General features: G+C 44.6%; 1 pseudogene across 1 annotated transcript in view; it reads left to right on the top strand.

Moving 5' to 3' along the window:
- Positions 1-19262, top strand: part of LOC311057060 (stAR-related lipid transfer protein 13-like) — a 132259-nt pseudogene extending 112997 nt beyond the window's left edge. Inside the window, exons 9-20 of the transcript XR_014602909.1 lie at positions 2265-2328; positions 4613-4941; positions 5712-6863; positions 7852-8022; positions 11015-11174; positions 12872-13070; positions 14236-14449; positions 15038-15152; positions 16256-16555; positions 17460-17677; positions 18297-18473; positions 19109-19262. The product of XR_014602909.1 is annotated as an stAR-related lipid transfer protein 13-like (transcript). The remainder of the gene's footprint in view (positions 1-2264; positions 2329-4612; positions 4942-5711; positions 6864-7851; positions 8023-11014; positions 11175-12871; positions 13071-14235; positions 14450-15037; positions 15153-16255; positions 16556-17459; positions 17678-18296; positions 18474-19108) is intronic.
- Positions 19263-21142: the final 1880 nt, after the last annotated feature.

The following is a 21142-nucleotide window of genomic DNA, read 5'->3' as shown; positions in this document are numbered from 1 at the left end:
TTTAAACTGCTGTTTTGTGCCATGAGTAGCTCTATACAGCGTGAATATTTATGTGGTGATAAAGTGAGAAAGAGTTACGTTTTTTCACTGCAAATTTAAAAGCATCAACTTGTAAGAATGAGGCATCACCGAAGTAATTTTTTGATTGATTGAATACTGTATTAGTTAGAAACGTAAACAGCACGTGCAGTAAGACATTAAAGGGATAGTTCACCCAAAAAAATACTTATTTTCTATCAATTACACACCCCATGAAGCCTTGAATTCATGGAGGTTTTTTTTTTTTTCTGTCGCACTCCTAAGCCAATAATTTATGATGACCAGTGGAAAGATGCTAATGTCTCCGGTAGGAGACTCAAAGTTGACAGTTTTTTAAGTCTCCTACCGGAGCCGCCGCCAGTCATCAAATTATTGGCTTAAATCTCCATGAATTCAAGTCAGTGGGTCATGAGGGTATTGAGGGGGCTGTCCTTTTGACTATTAAACTATCTTAATAGTTTGATGTGGTATGTAAGGATCCAGATCATTTGGATTTAGTTTTTGTCATAGTCTTTTGAAAAAAAATCCATTTAGTTTTTGTCATATTTTAGTTGAAATTAAATGTTTTAGTTTTTGTCTAATTTGTCGACTAAATATCATAAGATTATAGTCGACTAAAATGTATTTTGGTGGTGCCTTGATGCCGTCGTAATGGCTGATTTTACACTTGGTTGCACTCTGAAAATAGCCGATCTACAAGCTCACAACGCGTCACAGCGCGACTCGTTGTGAGCTTGTAGATCTGCTATTTTCAGAACACTCGAGTGCAACCAAACATAAAATGACTTGTCTTTTAGTTCTACTGGATCTCTTCTCCACTAGTCCCTCACTAACATGTTAGTCTAGTTTATATTTGTTGATGAAATTGTCAATATATTTAGTCTTAGTTTTAGTCATCATAGCTTAGTTTTTATTTTGTTTTTATTTTGTTTTCATCAATGAAAAAGGGTAGTCGACGAAAATTTTTAGTCATAGTTTTAGTCGACGAAATCATTGATCCAGATTCCAACTGACTGCACACTCATCCACACTATAAGGGCTCGAGGCATGGGAGGAGGTGGGGTCATGGAGTTCTAGTGAGAAGAGAGACGGGGGGGGGGGGGCAGGGGGCGTTTGAGGCGAGCAGGCCCCGGGGGGGCGAGGAATATGATACACTGTGGTTAACAGACTAACAGCTAATTATGTTATTTTCTATTCTTGTGCATTTGGTTCTCAGCTGCTCCTGACCAGAGCCTTTGAAAATAAAGAAAGACGTATACGTCACTCTTTGATCTCAAACGCCACACAATCACATGGTTCATTTATTTATGGAGTGTGGCTTCATAGACACTGAATATGAATGTGAGTTCAATGCCGTGTTTGGAACTACTGGTCGCCCCATGGCAAGGGTTACTTTCCACATTCCTCTTGTTCTTTTTTATCATTTAATTATTTTATTTTATTGATATAGTTTTTTTATTGTTCATACCTGAAGTAGTTTGTACAGGATATACAGTACATTGAAAAAAACGGGGTATAAACGTTTTAAGATAGAGAGAGAGTGAGAGGAGGCTGTCAGAAAAGTCAACAAAAGAAGTTGGATCGTCAGTGAGAAGAGATACTATGTGATGTGATGAAATGAGATTAGATGTGAATGGAAGGTTTTCGTTGTGGAAACCTCTTATATATGTTATATTATATATCCATATTTTAACTTTGTGTGTTTTTTTTTTTTGTAAATTAATGCCGTATTTGATCATACTACAGTGTCACACAAAAGCCACCATTTTGGAAGTGGCATGTACATTTGACCACAGTCTGGAAGAGGCGTTCCTTACCAAGGTGCTAAAGTACCAACGTCTTAAGGATGCTATTATACAGCTGGATTACACATGTAAACTGCTTGTGTTCATATTTGGAAGCCTCGGTAATGTCCATAAATCAGTTGTGAGAGGCCTGCAGATTGCAGAAATGCCCAAGCCAAGAGCTGATAAGGCATTGGCTAAGTTCTGTGGTAATTGGCAGTCGCCACATATGGAGGAGGCGATGCTTCCTGTACCCGTGATCTGTATTCTGAAATACTTGTTGTTGAGTTTTACCAAGTTTGTGCATCTACTATTCTTTGTGTTCAAGAATTTCTTGTTAAATGTGAACACAAATAAAGATGTTATGTGTGTGTGTGTGTGTGTGTGTGTGTGTGTGTGTGTGTGTGTGTGTGTGTGTGTGTGTGTGTGTGTGTGTTACAGACGCCTCAACACCCTGAACAAGTGTGCCTCCATGAAACTTGACGTCAGCCACTCCAAGAAGAAAGTGAGTCTGCCATTATTTTTTTCTCACTAATTTTTGTTTTATTGCTCTTCAGTTTTGGGCAAATATAAAATAATTTCAAACAGGCTTGGACAGAAAATGTACCATCACAAGCAATGTCAACAAAAACAAAGAAACATGAACGTACAAATGCAAAGAACAGCAAAACAAAAGCAAAACTAAAGCATACAGTATGTACATACTGTATCAATTACATTTCTCTTTGTCGTTGTGTGACAAATATTAACCCAACTCCTATAAGTCAGCCATTTTGAATGCTAGCAGGTCTTATAGCAACGCTAGCATTCGATGTTTGGGTTGATGTTGTGTAAGAGAACATGATGTTCTGTGCCTGGCAGCCATGAATGGACATCATTCATTCATTCTTCCATCCACCACACTGTGTTTTTGCATTGAACTTGTACACTTGGAACACAGTAAAATGACTGTGTGGGATTATCTGTTTACTGCTGTACTGTTAGAGCTATGAGTGGTTTAAATCAGTGGCTCTCAAAGAAGTGGGGTCTGGGGGAGAGGGCGGCGCTGAGAGATCTAAATGTTGTCAAATAGGCGGTTCTGTGGCCCTATGCATATCAAACTGGGGGTCCGTGAAATTAAAATTTGTTCAGAATCACTGCTATAGCCATAAAGATCTTCTCGTCGGGGGGTCCCTGACATATCTTTTCAAATGGGGGCCCGCGGGCTAATACTGTATGTGTCAATTTGGGGGTCCTTGACATGAAAAGGTCTGAGAACCACTGGTTTAAATGAAGAACATGTGTGATGCAACGCAGCCCTTTGACACCCTCTAGTGGTATCACTATAGTATCACTATATCACTATAGTGGTCTGGAGTCTCTGAGTGGAACCTGCATGTTAGGGCCCTGATTGGTGCCCCACCACAGCTTCATCCTCCATCCTTCACTCTCACCCTCTCTCTCCCTCGTTCTCTATTCCAGGGGTCTTCAACAGGGGGTCCGGGACCCCTAGGGGGTCCTCAGAGTTACTACAGGGGGTCCGCCAAATTTTTGTGTGATGTGATATTTTTTTTTACCATAACCACTTGAACCCTAGCATCCCTTTTCTGAGGAGAACTTTAGCCAAAAAATAGAAGATCTACAAGCTCACAACGCCTCGCTGCGCGAGGCGTTGTGAGCTTGTAGATCTGCTATTTTTTGGCAAAGAGGTGTTTGGTGTGGAGGGAAAAAAGAGCAGACCAAGTAAACAAAAAAGATTAAATCTGAAACACAATTTAATATGATATAGAGGGGGGTCCCTGCTTCATCTCTCTCTCAGCTAGGGGGTCCTTGGCCTGAAAACGTTGAAGACCCCTGCTCTATTCCTCTTGCTCTCCCTCTGGCTCATCGTCTTTCTCACTCTCCCTCCCTCGTTCCATCTCTTTCCCTCCCCTCTACCTCCCCCTCTCTCTATTTCTTTCTCTCTCTCTCCCTCCTTCTATTGACCTCTTTCCCTATCCCTCTCTCTCTCTCTCTCCCTCATCTCATCTCATTTCATCTCACCTCTCTCCCCTCCCTCTCTCTCCCATTTACCCCCCTCTCTCCCTCTCTCCCTCCTTCCCTCTCTCCCCCCTCTCCTCATTACCTCTCTCTATATCTCCCTCTCCTTTCCTTCTTTCCCCCTGTCTCTCTCTCTCTGATTGATTGATTGAACACTTAAAGGTAGGGTAAGTGATTTTCTTTGGTTAAAATAAGTGTTAAATAGCTCTATATTCTGATAGTACTCATTGCTATAGAGTGTTTGTTCAGTATTAGGAGTCTCCTTGTCTCTCCACCTCTTTATAAAACAGAAAATGCATTTTCGTTTCAGTTTCAGTTTCATTTCCAATTTGATCCAATCAGGATAGAGAACTCAATCAGAATATAGATTAAACAAGTGAAATTGGAAGTGATGACACTAAGACATGAGCATGCAAAATTGGAACTGGAACTCTATAAAAAATTAAGCTTAAAAATGGGTACTTTCTCCTGATTGGCTGAGATTTTGACACCTACCAGAAAATAAAAATGTTTATTAAAGAGCTGGAGAGACGGGAGACTCCTGTTACTGAACACACACTCTATAGCAATGATTACAATCAGATTATAGTGCTTTAACCTTTTAACAAAATACTTTTTTGTTTTAACCAAAAAATATCACTTACCCTACCTTTAAGAGTTTGCAGATGTACAGTTAGACAATAATTCTAAAATGATAAAACAAAAAGCCCTGAGGGCTTGTGTCCATTGTGGTCCTGTCTGTGTATTCAATTCATCCTTTTTCTCTCCAGCCTGATGACTCGGATGAAGACGACCCTCTGGCCATCAGTAAGAGGTGGACGTTCGAGTGGAGCAGCCGCCGCTGGTCCCGCCTCCAGGACATCCACTTCCTGTTGGAGGACGGCGGCGCCGACGGTGGCGGAGGAGGAGGAGGAGGGAGCAGCCCCCCGCGGGGAGGAGGAGGAGCGGAGGGGGGGAGCAGAGAGAGCGTCCTGACTGACCTCAGCGAGCAGGAGGTCACAGAGATCTCCTCTCTGCACAGCGAGGACTCCATCCTGCCCGACTCTGTGTCCATGGCCTCCCTGTCCGCCTCCTACCACCACCACTCCCCTCCCACCAGGTCAGTACAGCTCAGTCAGGACAACTCATGAAGCATGGAGACATATGTTTATTTTTGGTTTGGTGATTAACATATTGACTGCCAATTACGATTGAGTGGTGCCAGCCACTCCATCAAGTGACCGAGTGTGTTTGTTCATATGTCTGTCTGTCTGTCTGTCTGTCTGTATGAGCACGGCATCAACAGCTGCAATTACAGCCTGTCCTCTCTGTTCTCTGTGTTCCTATTGGCTGGCCTTTAAACAGCCATAACTCCCAGTTCCCAGCATGCTAAACTTCCCAAACTTAGTAGGTGCTCTTACACGGCCAATAGGGACAGGCTGTAATTGCTTAAGCCCCACCCCCTCTGTGTTCCTATTGGCTGTGCTTTAAACAGCCATTACTCCAGTTCCCAGCATGCTAAATTCCCTAAACGTGCTAGGTGCTCTTAGACGGCAAATAGGGCCAGGCTGTAATTGCTTAAGCCCCACCCCCTCTTTGCTCCTATTGGCTGGGCTTTGAACAGCCATAACTCCAGTTCCCAGCATACTAAACTTCCCAAACTTGGTAGGTGCTCTTAGACGGCCAATAGGGACAGGCTGTAATCGCTTAAGCCCCGCCCCCTCTGTGTTCCTGTTGAGCAGCCTTGAAATGAATGGACAGGGATTTAACATTGTTCCTCTAGTTCATATAGCTTAATGAAATGAACTCATCAAAGGCAGCACTCACTTCACACTGGGTGTGATTTTCAATTCTATTTTTTTCCCCCCTTATTTGTGTTAACCCTTGCAGGGACCTGCCCCACTACAACTCCCTGCCCTCCAAGAGCCGCCGGGCCGCCGGCGGGTCGCTGGGCCGCAACCGGGCCAAGGAGTTCCTGCGTCGCATGGAGATGATGCGTACCTGGGGGCCGTCCTCCAACAGGCGGAAGTCGTCGTCCAGCCGCCGGCCGCCGCTCGTCATCGGCGAGCCCGTGCTGCAGGGGGCGGAGCCGCAGGCCCTGCAGGTCCTCCAGTGCACGCCCATCAGCCAATTGGAAGGCGGCGGCAGCCCGACGACGCACGCGTGCCAATCCCGCGGCGTCGGCGTCGGCGGGGAAGACTGGGGCGCTGCCGACGGCCCTTCTTCCCCCGAAATGTGCGACGTGGACCGCCTGGTGCTGAGCTGCAGCGCGCCGACTGGTGGCCAGAAGGAGAACGACGCGCGTAAGAAACCGCGGCGCGCCGCCAGCAAGAGAGGAAGCATTTACCTGGAGGACATGGAGCTTCCCTCTCAGGGGAAACAACGGACGGAAGGCGCCGGTGGCGCCGGCACGGCGGCGAGCCAGTTCGGCAGGAACCAGTTCCGCTCGTACGAGAACCTCCTGGTCCACATCCCCAAAGACCACAAGCCGGGCACCTTCCCCAAGGCGCTGTCCATAGAGAGCCTGGCCCCGTCCCCCACCGACCCCCGACACCACCACCACCGCCACCCCGGCGGTGCCACGCCTCTCCTCCTGGGCCCCGGCGAGCCCTGGTCGGGGGCGAAGGCGGGTCTTCTCTCCAAGAAGCCGCCCCACTGCCCCGGGGCGCCGCGCGGCAGCAGGGTGAGCGTCTACGACAACGTGCCGGGGTCCCACCTGTACGCCAGCACGGGCGACCTCATGGACCTGGGGAAGGAGGACGACCGGCTGTTCCCGCACCTGGACGACGTCTTGCAGCACGTCAGCGGCCTGCAGCAGCTGGTGGACCACTGGTCACGCAGCGTGCTGCCCGAGGGAGACGGCGAGGAGGGGGAGGGGGAGGGGGAGGGGGAGAGGGAGAGGGGGGAGGGGACGACCACGCCCAGCGACGGCGGCGGCGGGGAGCGAGACGGCGTCTCCCTGAACGACAGCGACTCCACGGGGACCACCGGCGGCCGGGAGAGGAGAGACTCTGGAGTCGGCGCTTCTCTCACCAGACCGCGGTGAGGATGGATCTGATGTGCATCGGTGTTACTGTAGCTCAATGGTTCTCAACCTGTGGGTCGGTAGCCCCAGGGGGGGTCCCCACATGATTTTTTTTTGGGGGGGGGGGGGGGAGTCCCCAGATGACAGTGAAGTGACGATTTAAGGACTTTTAAGACCTTTTTAATACCTCAAAAAGAAAGAAAATTAAAAGTCCATCTCTGCAAAAAAAAAATTCAACAAACTATACTATAAAAACTGGTCAAACGTTGGCCAAATTGTCAAATAATATAAGAAAGAGGAAAACATAGCCGATCTACAAGCTCACAACGCCTAAACACAAAATATGATGCCTAAACTCCTACATTCCAAGTGCTTGTCAGGGTGGGGGGTCCCCAGTTCAAATATGATTATTTTGGGGGTCCCCCGTTCAAATATGATATATGATTATTTTGGGGGGGTCCCCAGTTCAATTATGATATATGATTATTTTGGGGGGGTCCCCAGTTCAAATATGATTATTTTAGGGGGGTACCCAGTTCAAATATGATTATTTTGGGGGGGGGGTCCCTAGTTCAAATATGATTATTTTGGGGGGTCCCCAGTACAGTCACAAGTACAGTTTATCATCACTATTGTGATGGTAAAACATAAAGGTTAGATATAACCATTGTAGCATAGCATCATTTATTCCTCAATTGTAACCTCCCCGGGTTGATTCCATCAGCTAGAGACCTGTGTCTTTTCCCCCCGTCTTCCCTCAACTTCTTTTTTTTAATCAAAAAGGATTGACAATTTTAGAACATTGCGAAAGTTGCAAATCATAACACAATCATATGAAAAAAAAGTTTTCAGGGACCCAAATATATTTTCAGATGCATTATCTTATATCAGTTTTTGTATAATTTGAATCGTTTATATGAAATGTGTTAACTGTTTTCTGATGTAATGGAATATTTCCCCTGCACATTCTGATAACTTGGTCCGTTGTCCGTCCTCGTTCTCCAGGTTACGGTGGCCGAGTTTCAGGATGTCCGACCCTCTCAGCCAACCAGGGTCCTCGCTGCAGATCAGCAGCCAATCAGCAGGCCAGCTCAGCCTCCTGCGCAAGTTCTCCCTGCTCCGTCTCACGGCGATCATGGAGAAATACTCCATGTCTAATAAACATGGATGGACCTGGTGGGTACACACACGCACGCGCGCACATACAAGCGCAAGCACGCACGCACGCACACACACACACACACACACACACACACACACACACACACACACACACACACACACACACACACACACACACACACACACACACACACACACACACACACACACACACACACACACACACACACACACACACACAGTTTAACAATGTATTTATGTCCGCACACAGGGAAAGCATGCAGGGACACAAATATTTTAGGTGCATTAGTGGTTACATTCACAAACTCATGGATATATGTCCTCATGATTCAACACGCATGTCACTCAGCACTCCATGGGCACAAGTAGAGGCGCCGTTGCCATACATAGCAGCAGAGACGGCACAATACTTTGCCAGCCTTTCTGCCTCGTCTTTGGGCATCCCAAGTTGTCGAAACCCTCCAACAACCAGTGAAACCCTCACTAGTTTGGGTCCCGTAACGCTCTGGTCCAGAGCGTTAGCGAGTTCTCTCTAACGCTCTGCCAGGAGCGGTGCTAAAATGTTGCTTTTATTTTTACTACAGTTGGAGACCTCGCACGGTAGTGGACGTTTCTGTCTATGGGAATAGCACCGCGCCTGGCAGAGCAATAGCAAGAACTCGCTAAAGCCCTGGACCAGAGCTAGGAGAGACGTAAAATGTCACTTTTGGGTCTCGAGGAACCACCTTTATTGATTCAGCTGTTATAGCAGCAGCACAGCAATAAAGACAGGACAGATACAGATAGGAGTAAAGAGATACATCTCCAATGAGCTTCAACAATAAAACAATTATAAATGTACATGTATTTGTGTTTGTCATGTTCCTCCGCTAAAACCCCAGTGATCATGAACTTTGGTCAGTAATCATATTGCCGATCCTCTACCCACTCACATTTCTTTACCACAAGGAGCACAATCATTTGTGTGTGTATACTGTAGCTACGGGGCAATAGTTTGATAAAGCCATTTCCTATGTCTCTGCAAAAAGAGGCATTTCTCAGTAATTCTTCCTGAATACCCAGAGGCTTGATCTTACTGGAACTGAAGCCACTTTCAACCCTGTCACGCAAAGCAGATTTGTGTTTTCCACCAAATGCGGACTTGCACTCGCCTGTCACAGTGAACCCTTCGTTGTACGTCTGAGTCCCTCGTGAATGTGGCTTTTTTTTACCAGTAGTGTAAAGTACATTTACTCAAGTACTGTACTTAAGTACAATTTTGTATTTCCAATGTGCAGTACTTGTACTTCTACCCCACTACTACATCTCAGAGGAAAATATTATACTTTTATGCCACTACAATTATTTGAAAGCTTTAGTTACTAGTTACTTTGTAGATTTTGATTATTATTACAAAAGATACATTAACCACTTCAGCCCTATATATATTTCGGCCATTTGAAAATAGCCCATCTACAAGCTCACAACGCAAGCTTTTGGATCGCCTTTGTTTTTTTCTTCCAGCGAAGACATTGGGTGTAGAGGGGGAAGAAAAAAGGAGGGGGCCTAGACAAGTTTAGAGCCATGGGGGACTCCAGTCAACTACACGTAGGGATTAAATGGTTGATGAACACAAAAACCTCTTGAGTTGGGTTGCAATGTGTAGAGGGAGAGCTTGACATCTGCTTGAATCCATTAAATAATAATATTTTATTGCCCCACAATGTCTGCTGGTGTGTCTGCCTATAGGCATTGTAGAAGCAGCTGTACTCTGTACACACTAAAACACTGGGTCAAGACGCACTTTTATTGGGTTGTGAGTAAATATCCATTTATTTTCCGTTTCCTGCGTTTTTGTTTTTGATTATTATTATTCCAAAAGGTTTTCTAAATCTTTCTATCTGTCTGTCTGTGTTAATTTAACCATGACAGTGTACAAATGGACCTGTTTGGATCCAAAGTGGATTCATTTTCACACTCTCTGACTTCAGTTAACACACAGGGTTGTGCAGTGCCTCTGTGTGTGTGTGTGTGTGTGTGTGTGTGTGTGTGTGTGTGTGTGTGTGTGTGTGTGTGTGTGTGTGTGTGTGTGTGTGTGTGTGTGTGTGTGTGTGTGTGTGTGTGTGTGTGTGTGTGTGCGCGTGTGTGTGTGCGTATGTGTGGCTGCTATTATTAGTTCATAATTTCACACATTCCAATGTACTGTTAGTTTACAGAACACACAGGAAGTGACATCATCAGATGGTCAGACATGGAAAGTCCCTGTGATTTCTTCAGGGTCCAGACCTCTCTCTCACTTAAACACATTCTTTCCACTGTGTGCACACGCACGGACGGACACACGCACGCACACACACATGCACGCACGCACGCACGCACGCACGCACGCACGCACACACACACACACACACACACACACACACACACACACACACACACACACACACACACACACACACACACACACACACACACACACACACACACACACACACACACACACACACTCTCTCTCTCTCTCTCTCTCTCTGTCTCATCAGTGCCTCTCAAACAAGGACCCCCAAATTAATGTGTATTTGGCCACAGACCCCCATCTGAGAAGATTTTGTGCCAGGGACCCCCATAAGAGGAGATATGTGTTCAATGTTTCCCAAATTAAATTGCAGATCTACAAGCTCACAACACAATGTATTGTGACGTGTTGTGAGCTTGTAGATTGGCTTATTTTTTAATAGCTGAAGCATACAGTAGGGTTAAAGTGGGCGAACAGATTTTGATTGATGCTGTCTCATTTTAAAGATATTTTTGTGGGGCTTTTGTGCCTATAGGCTATTGATAGTTTTCAGTGTAGATAGACAGGAAAAAGGGAGAGAGAGAGACGGAGCAGCAAAGGTCGGGAACGGGACTCAAACCCCCCGACTCGCTGTCATGCTACATTGAGCCTAGCTGCCCGGATTACTAGGCCAGCGATCTGCTGGCCTAGCAATGCTGTCTCATTTTGCCGGCGGGACTATGACCAATAATGCTCTCTCTACATTATGTGCAGGTCTGTGCCAAAGTTCATGAAGAGGATGAAGGTGCCAGACTACAGAGAGAGGAGTGTGTTTGGCGTCCCCCTCATCGTCCATGTGCAGCGCTGTGGTCATCCTCTGCCTCTGTGTCTGCAGCAGGCCCTGGCCCACCTCCGGACACACTGCCTGGACCAGGTCTGTCACAACTACTGTAGGGCCGTGAATGTTTTGGTATCCCCACGATTCCATTTGGATTCTTGAAACGTTTGCTTTCAATGAGGACAGAGCTAGCTGTATTACGTCCTGTTCCATTTTAACAACCAGTGACTGAATCAACAATAACATATATCCCCGCACACCGCCACTTGCATGTTCATTAAATACCTTCTCTTGAACGTTCAAGTGGCAGTGTGCAGATATATCTTTTGTTGTTGATTTTGTTGTTTGTTGACTTTTTGTAACACCCACGATTCGAACCCCCTGGAAAGTCAACATCTTAACCCATTGAGACCTGAAGCCGATTCTACATGTCTCCTAAATCTCAACAGTTTTCTGAAAAACGTTTGTTTCTATATCAGTGTTGCTCAATCTTTTTCACGTCAAGGACCCCCAAAAGTATATGTATTTGGCCGCAGACCCCCTTCAAAATATTTAGTTCCAGGGACCCCCCAGAAGCAAAGATTTGAGTTAAAAATGTTCGCTTTGAAAATAAATATATATATTAAAAGATTTGCACACATTTTCACGATTTTTCAAAAAGAGCAGATCTACACAGTGGTGGAAAAAGTACTCAAATTCTTTACTTAAGTAAAAGTACCAATACTGCAATATAAAAATACTCTGTTACAAGTAAAAGTCCAGAATTAAAAAATGACTTGAGTAAAAGTACAAAAGTATTGGCATCAAAATGTACTTAAAGTACCAAAAGTAAAAGTACTAAATATTTGAAAATAGCCGATCTACAAGCTCACAACGCGTCGCGATGCGACGCGTTGTGAGCTTGTAGATCTGCTATTTTCAAATAGCCTAGGTATAAAATAGGGCTAAAGTGGTTACTGTATGTTTCATAATATCATAATTTATATCTGAAAAGTAACTAGTAACTAAAGTTTTCAAATAACTGTAGTGGAGTAAAAGTACAATATTTGCCTCTGAGATGTAGTGGAGTAGAAGTAAAAGTACTAGAAATTGGAAATATTTAAGTAAAGTACAAATACCTCAAAATTGTACTTAAGTACAGTACTTGAGTAAATGTACTTAGTTACTTTCCACCACTGGATCTACAAGCTCATAGCGCGGCACTCGGTGCCGCGCTATGAGCTTGTAGATCTGCTATTTTTGAATAGCCCAAAGTGTAAAATAATGCTTTTTAGCTCAAATCTAAAAATGGGTTAACAACCAGTGACTGAATCAACAATAAAATATATCCCCGCACACCGCCACTTGCATGTTCATTAAATACCTTCTCTTGAACGTTCAAGTGGCACTGTGCAGATATATCTTTTGTTGTTGATTTTGTTGTGTCGCTGTTTGTTGACTTTTTGTAACACCCACGATTCGAACCCCGTGGAAAGTCAACATCTTAACCTCTATTTTCAAATAGACAAAGTTTAAATAGGGCTGAAGTGGTCAATGTATGTTTTGTAATAATAATTAAAATCTACAAAGTAACTAGTCAATTAGCAATTAGTGAATTACATCGACTAATTGATTAGTCGACAAATTTCCATGAAAATGTGTTGGTTTCTTTAGTTGATGTCAGCCTTAAACCACCATACTTAATCCCCCCCCCTCTGTGTGTGTGTGTGTGTGTGTGTGTGTGTGTGTGTGTGTGTGTGTGTGTGTGTGTGTGTGTGCGTGTGCGTGTGTGTGTGTGTGTGGTATTATCTCAGGTGGGGTTGTTTCGTAAGTCGGGGGTGAAGTCTCGCATCCAGGCTCTGAGGCAGCAGTGTGAGCTGTCCCCAGAGTGTGTGGTATATGAGGACCAGTCGGCGTACGACGTGGCCGACATGGTGAAACAGTTCTTCAGAGACCTGCCTGAACCTCTGCTCACCAGCAAGCTGGGGGAGACCTTCCTGCATATATACCAGTGTAAGTCCACTCACTGGTTACTGTACTCTTCTTATATCCCTACTACATATTGTATACAATTGTTTGTTGACTTATCTTTTCTATTAACCCATTAATACATTCCATGCCAGAGGTTAATCTCATAATGTACTCACCAGTGCCAGCGTTTTATTTTTGTTTTTTTGTTTTTTTCACGTCGCCATAGACCTTGTTAAAATCCTTAAGATTGAGCGCTGCATCGCGGAGATGTCCCTTCTTCTACCAGTGAAAACCACGTGTCAAACGGGGCATCCATGTTGTAGTTAGAGCGGTTTATGTTAAACATTGATCAGCGAGGAGAAAAACTACAATGAGAAAATGGAGTTTCAGTTTCGTCATTAGAACGGAAGTCGACGGGCTCGGCAAAACCGGATCCCGAATAATTCCGTTTCCGGTGGTGTTACACTGAAATGTGCCGTGTCGAAAATTGAAAAAAGTGCAATGTGAACTTTATTTTCGAAAAAAAGGAAAAAGCACCAGGTATTTGGCCACGGACCCCCATCTCAAAATATTTTGTTCTAGGGTTAGAAAATATATATATATTCAAAGATTTGCACACATTTTCACGATTGGCTTGTATATTTGCTATTTTTGAATAGCCAAAGAAATCTTAAAATGACACAGATGCGTTCCCATCTTAATGGGTTACTATGTTGGATTCATGTTATATGTGTATTTTCAGACCACTTAAACCCTCAATACTAAGTGAAGTTGACCGTTGGCTTTGTACGTGGTCTGCTCTTTTTTCCCCTCTACACCAAACCTATTTGCCGAAAATAGCAGATCTACAAGCTTGTGAAAGCTGTGCTCTGCTATTTTTGGCTAATGTTCCCCTCAGAATAGGGATTCTAGGGTTCAAGTGGTTAATGTAAAAACAAAGTTCCAATCACAAAGATTTGGAGGCCCCCCCTGTTGTAACTCTGAGGACCCCCGAGGGGTCCCAGACCCCCTGTTATAGAGTATAGAGATGTGCACTATATAATCTTACAATGTATAGAAATCTGCAATGTCCTCTTACTGTATAGAGGGCGAAAAAGTGGGGGGCCCAGTATAGACCCCTGGGGGACTCCGGTCAACGCAGTATAGCGTTTTTTAAGTGGTTTAGACGAGTGTTTAGAGATGGTTTCCTCTCTGGTTCTTTTTATAGACGTCCCCAAGGACCAGAGGTTGCAGGCCGTGAGAGCGGCCATCTTGCTGATGTCAGACGAGAACCGGGAGGTGCTGCAGACGCTGCTGTACTTCCTGCGTGATGTCACTTCCTTGGTGGAGGAGAACCAGATGACTCCCATGAACCTGGCCGTGTGCCTGGGGCCCTCGCTGTTCCACCTCAACATCCTGAAGAGCGAGATGCTGTCGCCACGGTAACGCGCACACGCACACACACACACACATTTTAAACTTGCTAACCCAGAATACTCAAATCAGAGAAAATAGTTTTGGAGTTTGGCACTTCTCATGGCCTAGTAATGGGAGTTAACAACGGCTAATTTATTCAACCCTTAACCACTCCCTCTTTGTAAATTCAACAACCCACTGTAGTCTATATGCATTAGACCACGGATCCCCATAACCTAGTAACTCTGAGAGTGTAAAGATTTTACGTGACCTGATGTGACGTTGTCACGTCAACTCATACAGTATGTCCCTATCAACTGAACTAAATAAAAACTACAATAAAAAAAATAAACGATAACTAACTGCAACTGCATTGTGTGTTTACAAAACTAACTAAAACTAAATTATAGACAAAATGCCCTTAGTTTTCGTTTGTGGGTGGTTGATGGTTCATCTGCACCTTAATACATAAATGCTATATTTTGTTTGTTAAAACTAAACTAAAACTATTAGCATTTTCTGATATAAAAACTAATAATAATAACTTAGAAAAAAAATTCTAAACTGAAATGTAAAATCCAAAACTATAATAACCTTGGTCCCTTATATTGTAGGTCGATACAGAGGAAGTACACCACAGGGCGTCCGGACCAGAAGGACCTGAATGAAAACCTTGCTGCCACCCAGGGCCTGTCACACATGATCCAGGAGTGTCACCGACTCTTCCAGGTGCGTCTTAGAGCAGTGGTTTCCCAAACGTTTTAGCTCCTCCAGACCCAAAGGAGAAATGTGTCTCTTTCCGGGGCTATATGGAACTATACGGGACGCTTCCTCGCCACTGGGCGGGGCTTTCGCCCTACTGGATTTGAGAAGCCCCTTCGGTGTATTATAATACCCCAAAACCCTGTTCTAGCACCTGACTCGGTGGCGTGCCTCGCTAATCATTGGACTGCCAATCCCATGTTCCTGCGATGGAATCCCGCTGCCACCATTATTTTTCCAACAACCGCAGAATTGTTTCGGGGCGATAAAGTATAGTTTTTGACCACAACGGAGGCGCGCCGTCTCAAGGCGCGTTGAGACGCGTTGTGAGCTTGTATATCGGCTATTTTCAGAACGCAACACCTAAGCGCAATCAAGCATAAAATTACTTTATAGTTCTACTAGCCTGGTTCCAGACGAATCTGCCTTTGCAAAATCGCATCGCACTTTAGCCCTCGGCAGATTAGGTCTGGCCCCCCTCAATAGAGATTTCATTTCTCTCCCTCCGAAGTCGTGAGAGACCAATCAGGGCCCAGTATCCAAATGTGGGCGGGCTTATCACCTTATTTGGAGCAATGATGTACAAGGAAGCACTGCTCTGATTGGTTCGTACAAGGAAGCACTGCTCTGATTGGTTTAGGTCTAACCAATAGAGTCCGCTTGGATCTTTTTGTAACCGCCCCTTGGAAAAAAATCCATCGTTGATAGGGACCAGACTAATATCCACGCAGTGTGTCGTGTGATATTGTCTGGCCACGCGAGGCTATAGTTCTACTGGATCTCTTCTCCGCTAGTTCCCTCACTAACATTTTAGTCTAGTTTTTATTTGTTGACAAAAAAATTCAATATATTTAGTCTTAGTTTAAGTCATCATAGCTTAGTTTTTATTTTGTTTTTATTTAGTTTTCATCAGTGAAAAAAGTTAGTCGACGAACATTTTTACGTCATAGTTTTAGTCGACGAAATCACAACACTGAGGCACAGAATGGTAAATCATAAATGTTGTTAGCTTCCGTTAGCTATAATAATAACCTTGGTGCGTGTGCCTGTCCGTCTTGCCCTCTATATAGATCCCAGAGGAGATGGTGACTCAGTCTCGTAACTCCTACATGGAGGCGGAGCTGCTGGCGCCCCCGCTGGACGAGCTGTGCAAGGGCGGGGAGGATGACGGAGGGGCGGTGGATGAGGAAGAGGAGGAGCAGGAGGAGGAGGAAGAGGAGGCGGAGGAAGAGGAGGACGAGGGGGAGGAAGGCTCTTACCATGCCCACCTGGAGGGACTGATCCAGGCTCTGCTGAAGGAGGCCAAGGACAAGAGCAAAGGCTGGGTGTCGCGCTCCGCCGCCGACCACACGGAGCTGGCGTCTAAGAAGGTGTGTGTGTTTGTATTAGTATACTTGTGAGGACAAAATGTCCCCACAAGTATAGTAATAGTTGAGAAATAGACGTTGTGAGGACCATTTTCCTGGTCTAACACAAGGAAGCTTTTTGAGTGGTGCCAACCACTCCTATATCTGACTTTGTCTGTGTGTCCGTTTGTATGTATGTACAGTATGTCCAATAAACAAACATTGATGACAATATCAATACGGGGCTCATCAAAGGCACCACTCTCTTCATACAGGGTGTGATTTTTTATAAAGAAGGGACACAACGTAATTTTCTCTATCCTGCAATTCCATTTTCCGCAGATTCGTCGCACTGGGTTGCAGACTCATACCGGAAGTTCGGTGAAATAACATTGGAATCTATTGTATGAGAGCCGGCTGGACAGCTTATGAACAAACACTATTTCTGAACGATTGAGACCTTTATAAAATACTCAGTCCAGGAAAATAAAAGCTGTCATATCACACATTGTTTTCTGCTGTGTTGCTTTTCGATGTGTACACTGTATAATTTTATAGAGGTATCTAAAGAGCACAAAGTACGTTTCTGAACGGCCGAAGTACTGTCCACCATTTCCTGTCTGGCAACCAAATCTCGCGATACCTCCGACACAGAAACGATACCTGCCGCACATCGAAAAGCAAGTGATTAGAAAACAACCTGTTATATGTCTTCTTTTATATTCCTGAACCGATTATATGACAAATGTCGCAATCGTTCAGAAATAATGTTTGTTCATGAGGTGGTCCAGCCGGCTCCATCCACTGCCATGAATTTGAATCGAACTTCCGGTGCGAGTTTGCCACCCATGAGCGTCATGGCGTCATTGCGCATCCCTGGATTCCTTTCAAGAGATTCCTTGGTCTAACAGTGTGTGTGTTCTGTCAGGTGGGGGACGGGAACCCCCTGCGGCGGTGGCGGGCCTGCGTGGAGGTGCCGGCGTCGCCCAGCGACGTGCTGCACCGGCTCCTGAAGGAGCGCCCCCTGTGGCAGACCGACGTCCTGCAGGACAAGGTTCTGGAGGCGCTGGACAGACAGACGGACGTGTACCAGTACTCGTGCCGCGGCATGGCGCCACAGCCCACCACGGACTATGTGGTACTGAGGTCAGTGGTGGAGATATATACTGTATGTGTGTGTGTGACACACCATGGGGTGTTGTAGGGGCAGTTCTTAACTCATTCAGTGCTAAGTAAATAAATACATAATTGCCAATAGTGCCAGCCATTTTTCATTTCTCTTACCTTTTCAAGTAGTCACAGAATATTTATATCCAGTACGATCGATTCGTCAAAAGCTGTCAAACACGGAGGACAAATAAATGTCACCGCGACCCCTCCCCCGCGTGTTATGGGCCGTTGAAAATGGTATGTCTCGTCATAAATGCAGGGAAAAAAAGGAACTCAAGATACAGCCGATTCCCCAAATACGCTAACCAGGAAGCGAATGGAGCAGTAAATCTTGTGATAACGTGATCTCCTAGATCTCTCTGTGACTGAGCCTGAAATGGTGGCTCAAAGGTTGCGGGAACAGCGCCATCTGGTAAACACTGAAAACACGGTTTGGACGTGTACAAGTCTTTGGCACTCTGGGCTTTGAAAAAATGGATGTGTACATACACGTCAATAGCACTGAATGAGTTAAGTTGAAAACTGAACCTTGAACCTTAAAACAATCTATTACTCTGACTCACCTCTTGTTGTGTTTGTTGGTCCATGTGTTCAGGTCATGGCGTACGGACCTGGGGAAGGGCTCCTGTGCGCTGGTGTGTGTGTCTGTGGAACACGAGGACAGCCCTCGCATGGGGACCGTGAGGGGAGTGGTCCTGGAGTCACAGTACCTTCTAGAACTCGTTGGTTCTGGGAAGACCAGGCTGACGCACATCTGCCGGGTTGACCTCAGGTTGGTATGCATTGCATGTGGTTCATCTTGACACAGGGAGAATGTGAAGAGCCTTTGTATGACGGGGTGTGTTAGCGGTGGAAAGTTTCATAATGATAATTAGTAGAGGCCCTAGGAGGGGTCCACAAGCGACTGCTTTTTTTTCTAGTTTGGATTTTTGGCATCCATAGGACCTCTAATATAGAGATTTTGATGATCGCAAGAAAAAAAGTGGTCCAAAGTGTGTTTTTTTCAATGTTTTATTACCCCTATGAGACCTGCGGGATTGCTGGCTGGAACACCGGCGAGACTGTCTTTCGGAGACTGTGGCACGCTCAAATTTAGACCTAGCCCAAAGATAGAGACAGCTTTTGATTCTAGACAACCTCAGTGAAGCCGTGTCACGGCCAAGCTAAGATAACACAAAACTACTGGTGTATTAATCGACTATCTAGGTTTTGTGAAACTGGAGACATTTCTGTTGTTTGTTGTTGTTTTTACGTTCTTTTTTATGTTCACTCTGAGGAATGTAGGCATTTCCTTCCAAAATGGAGGCGGGGGAAAGGAGCGTGGTTCTAAAAAAGCCTAGTAAGGGGTTTAGCTTGCTGCAAGCTGGTATAAATTTTGACTGTGTCATGTTTTTCTCGTTTCCACAGGGGCAGGTCTCCAGAGTGGTACAACAAGGCGTTCGGTCACTTGTGTGTTAACGAGGCCCAGATGATGCGCTCGTCCTTTCTCCCTCCAGACCTGACCAACACAGAGACCAAGAACTGACCCCCCCCGACCCCCCACAGAACAGAGCTTTATGTCGGAGGGGTAGGGTAGGGTGGGGTGGGGTGGGGAGGAGTACATCTTCGGCCTTTAGGATGGAGAACCAAGGATCTACCGACCAGGATATGGGCTTAGAACTGGGACCAGTGGATTTGTGTACTCTGCTATATCCCTCTCTACTGTTATATATCGTCTCTGTCGGGTGGAATCCTCTTATGTGCAAAACTTTTACTTCTGTAATTTATGGAAAAACACCAAAAGTTAGAATATGGAGATAAGAGGTTTCTTGTCCCGACAGCAATGATATACCGTGCTGACCTGATTTCCCAGTTCAACCCACACAAGATGGGAAGAGCCTTTCGTCATAAGAATGGTAATTCTTATAATATATACAGTAACTGTGCGGGGGAAGGAAGGTCATGACACCGTGTGAGTTGACGTGCCATAATCTAGAATTAGAATTAGATAGCGGGCCGTCTCACAAACTGTACAGCATGCTTATTATAAGCATCCATCATTTCCAGTGCCATCATGTCTTATCTGAGAGATTAGGGCACATTAAATACCACGACGCGTTTCACATCAAACTGCATTAACTGTCCCTATTTAAACCTCGCAGAGAGCCGGCTTCAGCAGATGGATGGAGCTATTCTTAAAATTGCCACTTAACGTTTTGCCAATGATGACGAGGCTGAGAGCTATTGTGCGGATCAGGGGGCTATTTATCTATTTTCTTCTTCCATTTCCTGCAATGTGTTTACCAGCGATTTTATTCTCTGGGCGGCCTCCCAGATCTTTTGTAGCGCTGTGCGCGTCGTAAAAAAAGGGCCATGATTAGCTATTGCTTTTCTGGTAAATTAATTTACATATCAATAACAGTGCATCATAGAAACCTCATCGTCCATTTACTCTTAAGTGCATTTGAGGATATTTTGAGAAGTCAGAATGCAAGCGAGAGGATCACAGAGCCCTTCTTGACTCAAAAATTTGATTTTAACCCATTGAGACCTGAAGCCGATTCTACATATCTCCTAAATCTCAACAGTTTTCTGAAAAACGTATGTTTCTACATCAGCGGTGCTCAAACTTTTTCATGTCAAGGACCCCCAAAATGATATGTATTTGGCCGCGGACCCCCATCAAAATATTTTGTTCCAGGGACCCCCAGAAACAAAGATTTGAGTTAAAAATGTTCGCTTTAGAAATATATATATTTCAAAGATTTCCACACATTTTCACGATTTTTCAAAAATAGCAGATCTACAAACTCATAGCGCGGCACTCGGTGCCGCGCTATGAGCTTGTATATCTGCTATTTTTGAATAGCCCAAAGTGCAAAATAATGCTTTTTAGCTCAAATCTAAAAATGACACAGTTCCAGGTCTTAATGGGTTAATCTACTTGGTGCTCACGAGTTTGAGATAGAAACACAGAACTGAAAAGCACCATCATAGGACGGTGGATTCAGATGGTTTTCTATCACAGACTATAACTCATACAGGAACGGTCAGTGACCTCGTATCGTGGAGTGAAAGATGGGCATGACCCACTAGAGTTGTTTTGTGCGTGCCAAATGTATTTTATCTGTCATTTAGAGGAATCTAAATGTGACTCCATGTCTTTAAAGCTGTTATTTAAATTACAATCGATGGACGGTCTTATCTGGTTATGGCTTATCTGGTTAAAATATAACTTACCATAACTGGACCTAATAAGAACTGATTCGTTGTCAGCAGATTTATTTTATGTTATATTACATCATTATATGTTATTAGATTTGCAATCTAAACCCATGCAGCAATATATATATATATATATATATATATATATATATATATATATATATATATATATATATATATATATATATATATATATATATATATGCAGGTTTTCAAAATATACAAAACAATTATTTT

This window comes from Gymnoscopelus microlampas, assembly GCF_963454915.1.
Source record: "Gymnoscopelus microlampas genome assembly, chromosome: 12".
Classification (NCBI taxonomy): domain Eukaryota; kingdom Metazoa; phylum Chordata; class Actinopteri; order Myctophiformes; family Myctophidae; genus Gymnoscopelus; species Gymnoscopelus microlampas.
This window is presented reverse-complemented; position numbering and strand designations above follow the sequence as displayed.